This window comes from Jaculus jaculus, chromosome X, assembly GCF_020740685.1.
Source record: "Jaculus jaculus isolate mJacJac1 chromosome X, mJacJac1.mat.Y.cur, whole genome shotgun sequence".
In the NCBI taxonomy this organism is placed as follows: Eukaryota; Metazoa; Chordata; class Mammalia; order Rodentia; family Dipodidae; genus Jaculus; species Jaculus jaculus.
Window position 1 is genome coordinate 84,158,173 of NC_059125.1, and position 17,871 is coordinate 84,176,043.

General features: G+C 35.7%; 1 non-coding gene across 1 annotated transcript; it reads left to right on the forward strand.

Moving 5' to 3' along the window:
* Nucleotides 1–3,635: 3,635 nt before the first annotated feature.
* Nucleotides 3,636–3,742, forward strand: LOC123456831. The gene has a single exon (XR_006634709.1). It is a non-coding gene; the product is annotated as a U6 spliceosomal RNA (small nuclear RNA).
* The last annotated feature ends 14,129 nt before the right edge of the window (nucleotides 3,743–17,871 follow it).

Genomic DNA, 17,871 nt, shown 5'->3' on the forward strand with positions numbered 1-17,871 from the left:
GGCATACATTCTGCTGATTTTTATTGAATGTGTATATAGCTCAGTTGAATTTTAGAACTTGCCAGGAAATTGTTCCACCCAGTCCATTATATTTGCTTAGCAAGCAAACTCAACACCTAGGATTATTCTGCAGCTGAGCTACACCTGGCACCTTAAACTCATATACTGAAGAAATACAAAGGTGGATTGCCGCATCTAAGAACACTGAAGATAACAAGAAAACCCGATAATCAAATCAATTAAGGATGTAAAAATCACCACATCATAACACAAGAAACTCAAAGAATCAAGACAATACAGTCCCACCAATATTATAAGTCCATCGGAAATGATCATCAATGAGATGAAATGCCTGACAAAACTTCCAAAAAAAAAAAAAATGATGCTATCTATACCCAAAACAATCAAATAAGAAATCAAAGGAATTAAAGAAGAGAGCAAACTTCTGAAAGAGACCACAGGAAACCAGCTTAATGAAATAAGGAGGTCATTACAAGACATGAGTAAGGAAATAGAAATACTGAAGAAAAACCAGGCTGAAATCCTGGCTCTGAAGAATACAGTAAATGAAGTTAAAAAAAAAAAAAATGTGGAAAGTCTCACCAGCGGAATGGATGAAGGAGAGAACAGCATATCTAAACTAGAAGACCAGTTGACAGATCTAATACAGTCCAACAAAGAGAAAGACAAGCTAATAGCAAGGTATGAATGGTAATTTCAAGATACCCAGAATACTATGAAAAGATCAAACATAAGAATTCAGGGTATAATAGAAGGAGAAGAATTTCAATCCTGAGGCTTAGTAGGTATTTTCAACAAAATCACAAAAGAAAAATTTTCACCAAATTGGGAAAGAAATGCCAATACAAGAAGCTTTCAGAACACCAAATAGACAAAACCTGGAAATAACCTCTCCTAACCATGTTATAATTAAACAACTAAACACTCATACCAAAGAAAATATATTGAAAGCAGTTAGACAGAAGAAGCAAGTCACCTACAAAGGCAAGCCCATCAGAATAACTTCTGATTACTCAACACAAATAATAGCAACTGTCAAACAAGTTTACTTTACCCAGTAAAGCTATCATAAAAATTCATGGAGAAATAAGGACAGTCCACAACAAAACCAGGCTAAAGAAATTTATGACAACTAAACCAGCTCTACAGAAAATACTGGAAGAAATTCTCCATGCTGAAGAGGAAACACAACACACACAGGAGGAAATAGGAAAAAAATTAATAAACCATACTTAAATAGAGTTAAAACAAATGAGTGAAGGAAAAACAGAAAACTACAAAATAACAAGAATGGCTAGAATAAATATACACCTTTAAATAATTCTTAATATCAATGGCTTCAATGCATCAACCAAAAGACGGGCTTGCAGAATGGATTAAAAAGCAGGATCCTTCCATTTGTTGCCACCAGAAGACTCATCTCTCAATAAAAGATTGTCACTGTCTTAGGGTGAAAAGATGGAAAATGTTATTTCAAACAAATGGGCCTAGGACACAAACAGGGGTTGCTATCCTAATATCTGACAGGATAACCTTCATACCAACTTTAGTGAGGAAAGATAAAGAAGGTCATTTTATACTGATTAAAGGAACACTCCAACAGGAGAACATTACAACCCTAAACATATATGTATATAATAAGGGGGCTCCCAGTTTCATCAATCAAACACTATTAGATTTTAGGTCACAGATAACATCAAACACAATTGTAGTGGGTGACTTCAATACCCCCACTCTTCTCATCAATTGACAGGCCATCCTGGCAAAAAATAAACAGAGACACATCTGAATTAAATGATATCATGGAAGAAATGGAACAAACAGATATTTACAGAACATTCCATCAAACTACTGAAGAATATACATTTTCTCAATAGCACATGTAACATTCTCTAAAATAGAGCATATATTATGATACAATGCAAATCTTAACGAATACAGTAAAATTGAAATAATCCTTGGAACTCTATATGTTCACAGTGGGATTAAACAGCAAGTCAGCAAAAAGAAAAGCTGCCAGGCATACAGAAAGTCATGGAGATTAAACAGTATACTATTGAATGATGAGTGGGTCATTGAAGAAACCCAAAAGGAAATTAATGAATTCATAGAATCAAATGATGATGAGATTACAACATACCAGAACATTTGGGACAAAATAAACACAGTCCTAAGAGGGAAATTCATAGCTCTAAGTATAATAAATTAGAGAGTTCACAATAAAAATTTAATGCTTCACTTAAGGCCTTGTAAAGAGAACAAAGCAAACCAAAAATCAGTAGACCAGAAGAAATCATAAAGATTAAGGAAGAAATTAATGAAATTAGAAACCATAAAAAAAATCCAAAGAATCAATGAAACAAAGTGTTGGTTCTTTGAAAGGATAAAAAAGCAAATTTGACCAGAAAAATGAGAGAAAAGACAAAAATTAATGAAATTAGAGATGAAAAAGTCAACAGATACAAAAGAAATTCAGAAAATTATAAGGCCATACTTTAAGAATATATATGCCTTTAATTTGAAAATCTGAAAGAAATAGATGATTTCATTGATTTGTATGACCTACCAAAATTAAATCAAGATGAGATAAATCATTTAAATAGACCTATAGCAAGTACAGAGGTCCAAGCAGTCTCCCAACTATAAAGTCTCCCAACTAAAAACTTCAGGCCCAGATGGCTTCACTGGTTAATTTTGCCAGACCTTCATGTAAGAACTAACATTACTGCTTTTCAAACTTTTCCATAAAATAGAAAAGGAAAGAATTCTACTAAATTCCCTCTATGAAGTCAGAATTACCCTCATACTAAACCAGACAAGGACAGAACAAAAAAAGAGAATTACTGACCAAAAATCACCCTCATGAACATAGATGCAAATATTCTGAACAAGGTATTGGCAAACAGAATACAAGACTATATCAAAAAGATTATTCACCCCAACCAAGTTGATTTTATGCCAGGCATGCAGGGATGGTTCAACATATGCAACTTGGTAAATATAATACAGTATGATCATCTCAATAGATCCAGAATAGGCATTCAACAAAAACCAAGATCTTTTCATGGTCAAAGTATTAAAGAAACTGGGAATAGAGGGAACATATCTCAATATAATGATAGCTATTCATGACAAATCTACAGCTAACATAATACTAAATGGAGAAAAAATTTGAAGCTTTTCCACTATATTCAGGAAAAAACAAGGGTGTTCACTGTACCCACTTTTACTTAAGATAGAACTGGAAGTCTTAGCTATAGCAATAAGCGAGAGACACTCATAAAAAAGATACAAATTGGAAAGAAAGAGATCATATTATCATTATTTGCAGATGATATAATTTTATATATAAAAACCCTAAAGACTGTATCACAAACTGTTGGAGCTGAAAAACACTTTTAGCAACATAGCAGGATATAAAATAAATACACAGAAACCAGTAGCTTTCCTATATTCTAACAACAAACATGCAGAGGATGTAATCAGAGAATCTCTCCCATTCACAATTGCCTCAAAAATAATTAAATAAAGTACCTTGGAATACACTTAACCAAGGAAGTGAATGATCTCTACAATGAGAACTTTAAAACATGTAAGCAAGAAATTGCAGTGGAGTGCTCGCTTCGGCAGAACATATACTAAAATTGGAACGATACAGAGAAGATTAGCATGGCACCTGTGCAAGAATGACATGCAAATTCCTGAAGCGTTCCATATATTTATTTCAAAAACCTCTACTCCACAAAACTGGAAAATGTGGAGGAGATGGACAAATTCCTGGATGCATATCATCTACCAAAGCTAAACTCAGAGCAGATCAACCACCTCAATGAACCCATCACACTCATGGAGATCAAAAAAGTAATAAAAAGCCTCTCAAAAAAGAAGAGTCCAGGACCAGATGGATTGCCAGCCGAATTTTATCAAACCTTCATGGAAGAACTCAAACCAATCTTCCTAAAACTGTGACACACAATTGAAGAACAGGGAAAGCTACCCAACTTCTTCTATGAAGCTAGTATCACCCTAATCCCAAAACCAGGCAGAGATGCCACAAGAAAAGAAAACTATTGGCCTATTTCCCTAATGAACATAGACACAAAGAACCACAACAAAATACTCGCAAACCGAATCCAACAACACATCAAAAGCATTATCCACCTTGACCAAGTGGGATTTATCCCAGGAACACTAGGGTGGTTCAACATACGAAAATCTGTCAATGTAATACACCACATAAACAAGCTTAAACATAAAAATCACATGATCATTTCAATAGATGCAGAAAAGGCCTTTGACAAGATACAACATCACCTCATGATCAAAACATTGGAGAGAATCGGCATGGCCAGTTCACATCTTACCATAATAAAGGCAATATACAAAGCTCCAAAGGCCCAAATAATACTTAATGGAGAGAGACTGGAGGAATTCCCATTGAGATCAGGAACAAGACAGGGATGTCCTCTCTCACCTCTGCTTTTCAATATAGTTCTAGAAGTCCTAGGCCAAGCAATAAGGCAGGAGAAGGAAATAAAAGGGATACAATTTGGAAAGGAAGAGGTTAAGTTATCTGTATTCGCTGATGACATGATTGTATATGTAAGAGACCCGAGAGACTCCATACCAAAACTCCTGAAGGTGATTAACTCCTATAGCAAAGTAGCAAGATACAAAATCAATGCACAAAAATCAGTAGCATTTCTGTATGCAAATCACAAAGACACAGAAAAAGAAATAAAGGACATAGTCCCATTTTCAATAGCAACAAAAAAAAAATACCTTGGAAAAACGTTAAGCAAGGAAGTAAAAGATCTATACAACAAAAATATAAAAACTCTCAAAAAAGAAATTGAGGAGGACTTGAAAAGATGGAAAGACCTCCCATGCTCCTGGATAGGCAGAATTAACATTGTGAAGATGACAATCATACCAAAGGCAATATATAGATTTAACGCAATTCCAATTAAAATCCCTACAGTGTTCTTCACAGAGATAGAAAAAATGATCTCAAATTTCATATGGAAAGGCAGAAGGCCTCACATATCCAAACATATCCTCAGCAAAAGAAATACCTCTGGTGGCATCACCATACCCGATATAAAGCTATATTACAAAGCCATAGTAATAAAAACAGCATGGTACTGGCATAAAAACAGGAGTATAGACCAAAGGAATAAACTTGAGGGCCTGGATTTTGGGCCAAGCAACTATAGCTACTTGATATTCGACAAAGGCCCAAACAATATAGGCTGGCAAAAAGACAGCATCTTCAACAAATGGTGCTGGACAAACTGGATAACCACATGCAGGAAACTAAAACTTGATCCACACATTTCACCATGCACAACACTCAAATCCAAATGGATCAAAGACCTCAACATAAACCAGAAACTCGAAAACTACTGGAAGAAAATTTAGGAAGTACTTTCCATGATATAGGAATGGAAAAAGACTTCCTGCATAAAACCCCAGTGGCTGAAGTTCTTAAACAGTCACTCATCCATTGGGATCATATGAAGCTGAAGAGTTTCTTTACAGACAAGCATATAATAAGCAAAGCCAATAGAATACCCAGAGAATGGGAGAAAATATTTGCAGGTTATCCAACTGATAGAGGCTTATCTCTAGAATTTACAAAGAACTCAAAAGTCTAAACAATATGAAGACTAATACCCCACTCACAAAATGGGGCACAGAGTTAAACAGGCAATTCACAGAGGAAGAGATACAAATGGCAAACACACACCTAAGAAAATGTTCATCATCCGTAATCATCAGAGAAATGCAAATTAAAACAACTATGAGATTCCACCTTACCCCAATAAGGATAGCCAACATCAAAAGGTCAAATGAAAATAAATTCTGGTGAGGATGTGGAGAAGCAGGGACACTCATTCACTGTTGGTGGGAATGCAGGATGGTACAACCACTTTGGAAAGCAATACGGAGACTCCTGAAAAAGCTGACTATAGAAATACCAATAGACACAGTTATACCCTTACTGGGCATCTACCCTAAAACCTTCAAACCACAGGCCAGAGAGATTTGCTCAACCATGTTTGTAGCGGCTCAATTCGTAATAGCTAAAAGCGAGAATCAACCCAGATTTCCATCATGAGAAGAATGGATAACAATGATGTGGTATATCTACACAATGGAATTCTATACAGCAGTAAGAAAAATGACACAAAGAAATTTGAGGAAAAATGGTTGAACCTGGAACAGATCATTCTCAGCGAACTTACCCAATCACAGAAAAAAAATCGACACATAGTCTCACTCATCTGCAACACATAACCTGAATCTGCCAAAAATGCCTTACATATCCAGCAAGCACCTCATGGACTAGACAATAAGATGGAAGGGAGGGCGGGGAGGGAATCAAAGGGTGGAAAACAGTAATCCAGACCCAAACGGCAATGGTACTATAAAATTCTACTTCCTAAAAGACAGTCCAAATGGCTGAACCTTCACTAGACCCTTACAGGAAACACCTGAACCACAAGACACTGGAGAGGGTAGGATCAAAACTGACCTAAATCTCCTACATCTTCCCTCCCTCCCTCTCCCCCTCTCCCCTCTATCTCTCTCTTCTCTAACTCTTGTATATTAGATATCTTTTTCCTCAATTTCTTAGTGGACACTGACCTATAACCCCCACTTCCAGCTTGGGCTTACCATCCACAATGAGCTTTTGATCAGAGAAACCTGCAAGGTTTTCCAAAACAATGACAGACTTCTGTCAGAGTACTTGATGACCCACCAAAGGCCAGTGGTGAGACCCTATTGCTTAAGACTCCATACGCAGCTGACGCGTAAAATGGAATGACATGGCTGTAAGCCAGGAGAGAGTCAGTCCCCAGACAGTCAGCATGTCTAGTGCCACAAGGCGCTACATAGGCGACTGGGGGAAATGACCAATATCTGTCCAAGCAACACATTGTTTAACCTAATTAGCAACAAATAACTGGATGTGATGCCCACACAAGTGCAATAGTGGTACGCAGCCATGGTGAGGGATCAATTGCTCTTGATTTGGCTAACTGTTCCACTCAGTGGTACTAGACCCATAGCTGGAGCTGGGAAACAAGTCAGAACCATACCCAAACACAAGCCCACTCTACAATATCAAGCTACCATCAATCACGGGGTATAAGAGGGCCTAAACCTACCATACTGTCTATCAAAAAAGTAAGTGTTATCTCAATTTTCCAGGTGCTAACTTACTCTCCATTGGAGAATCTGCTTCTCTTTTCCAGATAAATGCAGATCCTAAGAAGAGAGCTGCCCCAACATACCTCAAAAGTGGCCCAACTGAAACTAAGGACAACTGGCGAAATAAGCAAGGGTCGTGTCTTCCTGTGAACCAGATACCAGCACAAAGGGAAAGGAGATTAACGCAGAGAAAAATCAACCCCTACCAAATCAGAGAGCAAGAGCCTCAGAGACCCCCAACACCTCAGCACTGAAGCAGACCAAAAATGAACCCAACATGGCTCAGGGAAATTTTGCAGAAGAGGGGGCGGAAAGAATGTCAGAGTCACATGTTGGGTCATGATATGCAGAGACATTTATCATACCAATAACTGGGGGCCAACTCCACAATGCACGACCCATTTTCATTAACAAGGAGGGTCTAATGGGAGGGGTAGATCACAGATGAGCCTAAATAATGGTACCAAACTGCCTGTATTTACTGAAAAGAAAACTAATAAATTAAATTAAAAAAAAAGAAATTGCAGTGGAAACAAGGAAATGGAAAGGCAGGCAATGTTCTTGGATTGGAAGAAACAATATTGTGAACATGTGAATCTTACCAAAAGTAATCTACACATATAATGCAATCCCTATTAAAACTCCAATGACATTCTTCACAGAAATAGAAAAAAAAATCCTAAAATTCATTTGGAAGCACAAAAAACCTCAAATAGCCAAAACAACTTTGAGCAAGAAAAATAAGGCTGATGGTATCACCATACCCTCTTTTAAGCCATAGTACAAAGCCATAGTAACAAAAACAGCATGGGATTGGCACAAAGACAGACATACAGATCAATGAAACTTAATATAGGAACCAGATGTTAATCCAGGCAGGTAAAGCCATCTGAGAATAAATGAGTGAATGAATGAATGAGAATGGGTGCATCATGTCTCTTTCCACTGCAAATGGACTCCAGATGCATATGCTACTTTGTGTATCTGGCTTTATGTGGGTACTGAGGAATTGAACCCAGGCCATCAGACTTTGCAAGCAAGCACTTTGACCACTGAGCCACCTCTACAGTGCCCCCCCAATATCTTGATTGTATATATTTGAATTGTTCATATTAATTACTTGTTATAATTCTGCCAGTGCTTGCGTAATCATATGCTACCCTCTTTGTTCAGGTGTGGCATTCTTGACCATACATTCAGTAAATATTGAAACATTCCATGTACAATGTATATACCATCACAAGTGACAAAACTGATATTGTATACTATATGCATTCTAATTTCAAAGAACTCAGAGATTTAGTAAAGAAAATAGTTTTATGAAAAACTATTACCAGTAAAAGGAATATGTATAAAATAAATTATATACGGTCCATGGTTGAACACCATAAAATAGTTTTTTTTTCTGAGTTATGATAATGATTTATGTAGAAAAGAAAAACTTACAATGTTTATTTCTTATATAACATTGGGATAGTAAAATGAGACAACGGATCTAAAATACCAGTTTGTCCTCCTACAGTGGATAATAACTGTGTCTGACATTCCGTTTTTACTTAATAGTTTGATTATGAGCTATCCTTATCTCTTCTGTGAATCAAAATAATAAAAAAAATATTTTAACATTTGTTTGAAGGCTTGTTATAATTTTCTAACAAGTATTTCTTAAATCTCTATTTTCCAGGCAGCATGTTAAGTGCTAGATTAAATTAGAATGTGTATTAATGCATTTGTTACATGGGAAGCCTTTAACAAAACAAGAAACACATAAGTGGACCTTGATTAATAGTAAAAAAAAATAGTAGTTATAATTTTCTATTTATGATAGTTGGAGGTGTTATATAAATTTGGGACACACAATGACCAAAAGTAATGAATAGTTGATAGATGTATTTGGCATGCTAGTCCAGCACTTACATTCCTTATTTTTATTTCTAAAAATTTCAATGATATGACAAATTGTGAATAGTATTTTTATAAGAATTATCCAGGATCCCTTGCTATCATCAAATGATAGCAAAAAACAGAAGGTTTTTTTTTAACTCAAAATAAACAAAGTTGTTTATCTCATAAATTAAAATGAGACAACAAAAATGGCAATAATTTTTCACAAATATTGCATTATTAAGCTCAGAAATGTTTGAACCATGTATTTAACGATGTTGATATACACAAATTGTGGAGGGAGAAAACTATTTGTATTTAATCAAGTTGTGTTTCAAAAATCTTTTCGATCCCTGAGGTAATGCCATTGTAATTTAAGTTAGTGGATACCTATAACTAAACCTGTTGTTATCAAGGTGAGTCATTTATTTAATAAGAAAAAGTCTACAAAAAAATCCACTAAGTAACATTTTTCAGGATCAGAAGTCCAGAACATGTCAGAAAAGTGATTCCAGAAAGATTTTTCTGACATGAAGGCTTTTTCTTCTAATATAATGCCTCTTAACATTTTGGTAACTGATTTTCCTAAATGCAAACTTTTTCAAAGATAGAGTCTAATGATCTGAGGTTTCAATGATATACTTAGTGTATTACATGACATTTTATTTCTAGTCAATAAATGTCTCTCTTCTCAGCTTTGAGTACAACAGGTAATGATGTTATTCTGATACAAGGAGGTTAACAGAAAGATAAAGCAGTTTCCCCATACAGACTAGAGGACTGACTTGCTGAATTTAAATCTAAGATTCTATTAATAAAACATGAAGATTGTGATTAATGGAAAAATGAACCTCTTACTTAAAGTTGATAAAAATATAATACTATAGTTTAATTTCAAAGTTAAAGGCATGCAACTATGGGTGATTGTTATTGAAAATTGCTATTTATTCTCCCCTAATTTGTCTAGAAGAAATGTAACCAAAAGTTTCTATTACTATACCAACCAACATTCATTGTTTTGGAGATTATTTTCTTATGTACTATTAATTATTTTTTAATTTCAAAATATTTAATTTACAAATAATTGCTATATCTATTCCAGTTGTAAATCAAGTTAATTTGATATAGGTATACATTGTATTTGATCACTGCACTCAAATTACTTAACACCTCCATCATCTCCCACATTGTACCTTCAATCTCCAAAGTTGGTGTTGCATTTACCTTCTTATTGCTAGAATAAAGCACATGGCAAAGAGCAGCTGGTCAGAGGAAAGTGGTGTTTTGTTTGTTTGTATGTTTGTTTGTTTGCTGGCTTGACCATCTCAAATAAAAGGTTCATGATACCAGGAAAAGCACAGCATGAGCAGAGGCTGCATATCATCTCCTTTCTATCATCAGATCAACAACAGTAGCAGGACAGTAAGCCAAACTTTGACAAGGTAGAGCTGGCTATATTACCCCAAAGTCCACCTCCAGCAACACACATCTTCGAACAAGGCTCCACCTCCAAAATTTCCACTAGCTGAGGACCAATTATACAAAACACATGAGTTTATAAGGAACATCTCATAGAAATAACAACATTCCAATGCAAGATCTAAAACAAACAGAGCTTTCATATAGCTCCAAGACTAACATCTGCAACCAGTGGCAATTTCTAGGGTTTAATTTCATCCCTCCAACTAGGTTACTTCCATTCCATGAAACAATCAATCTCAAGCCAGCAGATCTCCTTGGCATCTGTTTTAGAGACCTGTCATGTATAAGAAAAACCTAAGTCTCCACTGCAACCGATGATTCATACTCATGATTCTATTGGGTCTTCATGTAGGGACGCCAACAACCTTGCCTCACATTTCCCTGTGGCAATTTCAAAAATAAAATACCAAAAAATATAATATGTTGCATTGATAATGACCCTCTATTTTCTGCATTTGTTATATTTCCATAAAACCAAGTGGACTAACAAATGTGTTATTCCAAAGGGGGGGAAAAAAAAGCAGACATTAAAGATCAGGTTATTCCTTCAGCATTCAAGCCCCCTGCTTTCAAAAGGGTCAGCATTGTTTCTGCTTTCCAAATGTAGAATAGTTGGTCCAGTCGCAATGGTGGTAATCTCTCAAACATTTGCAGCTATCTCCAGACCCAAACATTCATTTCTTTGTGCACACTATCAATCTGCTCATACCCATCATTTTATTCTAATTTCAATACTGCACAAGTTCTCAGGCCACAGGAAGAGGATAGCTAGCTTCTTTTTTTAATTTTTTTTAATTCTTATTTATTTGAGAGCGACAGACAGAAAGAGAAAGAGGCAGATAGAGGGAGACAGAGAGAGAGAATGGGTGCGCCAGGGCTTCCAGCCTCTGCAAACGAACTCCAGATGCGTGTGCCCCCTTGTGCATCTGGCTAATGTGGGACCTGGGGAACCTAGCCTCGAACCGGGGTCCTTAGGCTTCACAGGCAAGTGATTAACCGCTAAGCCATCCCTCCAGCCCGATAGCTAGCTTCTTATGCAAACTGCCTAGAGTCCAGTCCAGAAGAAAGCTCTTTCTTTCCCTCAAAGCTGCAGAGCCCATAGATTTTTCAGCATTTAGTTCTTTCAACCCTGACAAGAATGGTCCATAAAATTATGCTTTCAAAACCACCAAATGGGCTGGAGAGATGGCTTAGCGTTTAAAATGCCTGCCTGAAAAGCCAATTCTCCAAGAACCACATAAGCCAGATTCCAAAGGGAATGCATGCACCAGGAGATAGTTTGCAGTGGCTAGAAGCCCTGGTGTGTTCCCATTCTCTCTATCTCTCTCCCTCTGCCTATTTCTCTCTCTATCTCAAATAAATAAATAAATAATAATATATAAAAACCACAAAGTGTCTCCTGGGCCAAGGTTTTAAATACTTCCATATTCTTCTTACAAGTCAGTTCTAAATGGCCCCAAAGCACACAGTGATGTTTCTAGCAGCAACATCACACCCTCTTCTGGTACCAAGTTTCTGTTGTACTTTCCTTCCCCTTACTGGGACCAACCACCCAAACAAAAACACCTGCTGGGAAGAAACTGCTTATTTTTGATTAATGTCTTCAGTGGAAGCTTCAACATGGCAGGGAAAAGATGGTAGTGCAGGTATTGGACATCATCTCCTTGCAAACAGCAGGAGGACAACAGCAGGAAGAGAGTGAACCAAACTCTAGCAAGGGGGAATCTGCTATAACAGCTGAAAGCCTGTTCCCAACTATATGCCTCCTCCAGCATGGCTCAACCTGCCAAATTGCCACTCACTGAGGTCCAAGTATACAAAACATGTGTTTATTGGAGACAGCTGATTGCAACCAACAAACTATTTCTGTAATTGTTGTACTAGTTTGTGTTCATTAACAGTGTACATGCAGTTCTTTTTCTCCACACCTTTACCATTATTGTTAGTTGCCACTTTTGATATCAGTCATCCAAACAAGTATAAGGAAACAGTGGTATCTCAGTGTAGCTATGATGTTCATCTCCTTGACAATTAGTGAATTTGAGTACCTTTTCATATCTATGTTAATCATTTTGATGCTTTCTGTGTGAAAAATGTCTACTCTGGAGTATTTTATCTAATTCAAGTCACATTTTTATTGTTTTGTTTGTTCACTATTGAGCTGAGTGAGTTTCTTGTTGTGGTGGAATGAATGTAAATGTATGTCCCCCATAGACTCAGGTATCTTTTATTAAGATTAAGCTTCTTACATAAGTCTCCATCAGGTAAACCTCTGATAGTGGAGATGTGTCACTGGTGGCAGAACTTCAGTCTAGCCCTACTAGGATTATAGAGAGCCAGTTTGGTCTCTAACTATTTGTGTTTGCTTGTGTTTACTTCTCTATTTTTCTTTTTGAATTTTTTTATTAACAACTTCCATGATTGTAAAAAATATCAATCATAATACCCTTCCTACCCTCACTTTCCCCTTTGAAACTCCATTCTCCATCATATCCCCACCCCATCTCAATCAGTCTCTCTTTTATTTTGATGCCATCATCTTTTCTTCTATTATGATGGTCTTGTGTAGGTAGTATCAGGCACTGTGAGGTCATGGATATCCAGGGCATTTTGTGTCTGGCGGGAGGACGTTGTATGGAGTCCTACCCTTTCTTTGGCTCTTACATTCTTTCTGCCATCTCTTGTCCATGAACCCTGAGCCTTGGAAGGTGTCATAGAGATATTGTAGTACTGAGCATTCCGGTCACTTCTTTCCAGCACCATGATGCCTTCTGAGTCATCCCAAGGTCACTTCCATCTGAAAAGAAAAGATTCTCTACCAAAAGCGAGAGTAGCATTAATATAAGGGTATGAATATTAGAGAAGTGCTTACTGGGCAGTTTGATAAGCATAGGATATATACATTTAGCCAGACAGCAGCAGACGTTACACACCTAGAGCTCATGACTACCCCTTTTTTAAGTTTTCAGTATCAGGGATGTATTCCGTCCATGGAGCAGGACTCCAGTCCAATTAGAGGGCAGTTGGTTTCCACCATGACAGATGTGCCACTCTTGCACCCATTGTCTCATTTAGCCTAGCTGGCCAATTATAATGCTTGCAGTATCCACTGTTGAGTATCTTCACTGGTGATTTCTTTTTCTCCCATAGAACTGCATGCAGAATAGCTTCTTCCAGCTTTCTTTCAGCTAGTCTACATGGAGGAGGTTTGCAGCTCAATGGCAACAGGATTTCTCAGTGGCCTTCCAGCTCAAGTATGTGGAATCTTCAGCAATACAGTTTTACCATCTATCTTTCTGATGTGGATACTGAAGTAAACCAGCTTCTTCCACCATGATAGAGCTCCCCATAGAATATGTAAGCCTGTAATAAAGTCTTTCATCCTATAAGGTGCTTTCCTCAGTCAAGAGAAGATAACTTAAACATTTGTATATTTTAAATTTAAACTATAATTAGATATAAGGTTTGAAAATAGTTTCTTCTGCTCCTTAGGCTGCATTCTTTGTTAGTTTTAGTGTCTTCTCTATGACAAAATCTATGAGAATTGAAACTTTAAGGAAGAAAAATTCATTTTGGATAATAGTTTTGTATGCTGTCATACACTGTCCCTTGGCATCATAAACATGAGCTTGTGTTAAGAAAGAATCTCATGAAAATGAATGCATACTGGAAGCAAGGCTGTCCATGTTATGGTAGCCAGAAGGAAGAGAAAAGGAGAGATGGCAACGGGTGGGAGATAAAATACATATGTTTAAATCATGTTTGCAATGATATATGACCTCCAAATAGACTATACTTCTTAAAGTTTTGAACATATCCAAACTTTCAACAGATGAGCATCTATGGACATTTCAGAAGTTAATATAACACCTTTCATTTTTTTTTTTTTCGAGGTAGGGTTTCACTCTAGCCCAGGCTGACCTGGAATTCACGATGTAGTCTCAGGGCGGCCTTGAACTCAAGGCGATCCTCCTTACCTCTGCCTCCTGCGTGCTGGGATTAAAGGCATGCACCACCACGCCCAGTTTAATACCTTTAATTTTGTTAAGTATTACATTTGTGTATAGAATAAATTCAATTTTGCTTTCATTGCCTGTGATTTGAAATATAGAAACTTTTTCCATAACTAATGTCAAGGTGTTTATTATCTATGATTTTTCCTGAAAATTTGGCAGCTTAAAACCTTGCATTTATGTTTCTAAAGTATTTCATGTTCATTTGATGGTTAAAGAAAGAAATGAAAATCATGCAAATTTTAAAGGAAGAAACTACTTTTTTGGTTTGCAGATAACATAAACTTTATTGAAAACAGTAAAGACTGCACTAAAATGTACTACAATTAAATAAGTCAAGTATATAGGATATATATCAACAAAAATACTAGCTGCTTCTATGTGCTACCAATCTTTTATTGAATAAATGTTAAGAAACAAAAATCCCAAGTAAAATAGCTTCAAAAAATAAAATTTTTTAAAAATAAAGCAAAAAAAAAAGACCCACATATTAACTTTTTTTTTCAGAATCTGAAGAAAGATATTGTAGAAGAAATAAGTAAAGGGAAAAATATTTTATGTTCATGATTTTAAATAGTTAACATTTTTGCATATCTACACAATCTTAAAGAATTTTTAGATTTCTAAATCTTTATAAAATTCAAAATGATATTTCTCACAGAAATAAAAACAAGCCTATAAGGCGTACAAAACCACAAAACATCCCAAATAGTCAAAGAAATTCTGAAAATGAAGAACAAAGATTCATGGATTCCAATCACATTACACTTGCAGTATTTTAAAAAGAACAACTGGCTTGAAAAATAGCACATTGACTAATGAACCAGAATGGTTAGATCAGAATTCAAGCCCTTTTGGGAATACAAAATATCCGGGAAAGTGGAAGTTTGTTTCATAAATGATACAAAAGAGAGAGGTTGAATCCTTGTACTATACCATATAAAAAATTTAACTTTCTGAATATTTTTTCAAATAATAAATTTAAGAAAAGGTACATATAGAATGAAGGCTGCTATAACGCATCATCTTTTTTCCTGGTTCTTAACATAAAATATGTTACTCGTAAAATTTTCCATGTGTATAAATCACAACCTTGCAGTTTTTTTAATCAAGAAAAATACAAAATGTTATCACGGCAAGGTATTCACATTGAGTTGTATGAGTTAATTTTCATTAAATTACACTTCAAAGGCAAAAAAAATGTGAACTTCAAATATTTACACAAGCAAAATCAGAGACTACCAGACTCTCTAGGATTTCCAACTTAGTAATGAAATTGCCTCTGTTATAATGCACTACTATAATAGATTTTACACTTTTATTACATATCTTCAAAAATGCACTTTTGATAACTAGTTACAGTACTTACAGATTCAACATTAAGTTGTGATACAAGATTAATATTAAAACCTAATCATTACAAAATCACACAGGTAGCAGCAGTCATCATCTAGCCTCAAAAATTAAATATCATCACAAAATATATGAAATGTATTTATCATCAGACAAAACATTATTAATTTGGAATAGCAATGGTACATATTTGGTGTGAAGTTATGATAGCTTTATGTTTTATGAACTTCACAATCTCTGATATAAACTCATACCTCTGTCATTATAGTGTGAAAGCTACCAAGCACAATAAATAACAAATGAGCATTAATATGTTCTAGTAAAATTCTACATGTTAACATAGAAATTTGAATACCATACATTTTCTATTTATAAAATATTAATATTTGTTTTTTACAATGACTTATATGGATAAGATCTATATTAACAAACTAGAGATCCTGGTTGAGCTTGATTTTCAAGTTACTCTCCATAGCAGGACAACTATTCAGTATAGTAATAGCTAATAATAACTAATGTGAAATGAAACAAATAACCATGAAGAATTTTTACTATATATGTCAGTATCTCATTAAGTTATAATTAGAAATAAAGTGGAAATATGACTGGGATTCTGAAGGCTACGAACATCTCCCTAATCAAAACACAAAAGTCTAAATGAAAACTTATGATTATTTATGGAATGAAAGGAATAATGACAACTCCTAGATCATGTGTATTTCACCATAGCCAAGATGTTTAAATTTTTATCAAGATATTTTACTTTTTAAAATATGTTATCCACTTGTAAGCAGAGATAGATAGATAGATAGATAGATAGATAGATAGATAGATAGATGATAGATAGATAGATAGATAGATAGATAGATAGATAGATAGATAGTAGATAGAATAGATGCACCAGGGCCTCTTGCCTCTACACATGGACCAGACATATGTGTCACTTTTTGTGTCTCTGGCTTTATGTGGTTAGTGGGCAATCAAACTTTGGTTGACAGTCTTTGAAAGCAAGCACCTTTAACTGCTGAGCCATCTCTCCAGCTGTTACAGTTCAAAAACTCATTGCTGAGGCAAGCATTGAACATGACACAGCTTATGGGAATAAGAGGTTTATTTCAGGGTTATATATCCAAGGAAAGTACCATAAATGGTGGTTCAAAAAGCTGGCTCCCTTAATAAATCCAACCAGAGAGAAACCACTAACATCCAGCATAACTATCAGAGCTCCAAAGCTCTCACCACAGCTTTGGGTTAGAATTCAGATCCAGCACTAAACACCCTTATGACTGAACCCTGCGATCCACCCCCAGTGATACTTCTTCCCCAGTACAGCTCTCCAGGTGGAGACATAAAATTCAAGCCGGAGTCTAAGGGGCCATATATTCAAAGTACCACATTCCACCTCTGATCTCCATACCCTCAAGGTCATGTCACAATGTAAATATAATTCAGTTCAACTTCAATAGTTCCCATAACCTTTACCAATTTTCAGATTTGCCTAAAGTTCAAGGTTCATCTGATATTAAATACCATCTCTTAACTGCTAGTCCTATAAAATAAAACAAGTTATATATTTCCAACACAAAATTGAACAAAGAAAACATTTTCCTTGCAAAAAGGTATAACAAGGAGACACTGGACAAATGCAAAATCAATAACCATTAGGCAAACATCAAACATCTTCAGTTTAAGTCCTACATCTATAACCAGTGAATATAGTCTCTTGATTTTCTATTTCTCCTCCAGCTGTGTAGAATAGCCCAGGGCAATCTTTCAATCTGAGCCAACAGCTCCCCATAGTATCCATGAAAAAGTCTTGGTACATTCAAACCATTTTTGGGTACCACTTCAAACCATAATCTATTCTTATAGCTCCATACAATGGCCATTTTGGTCTTCA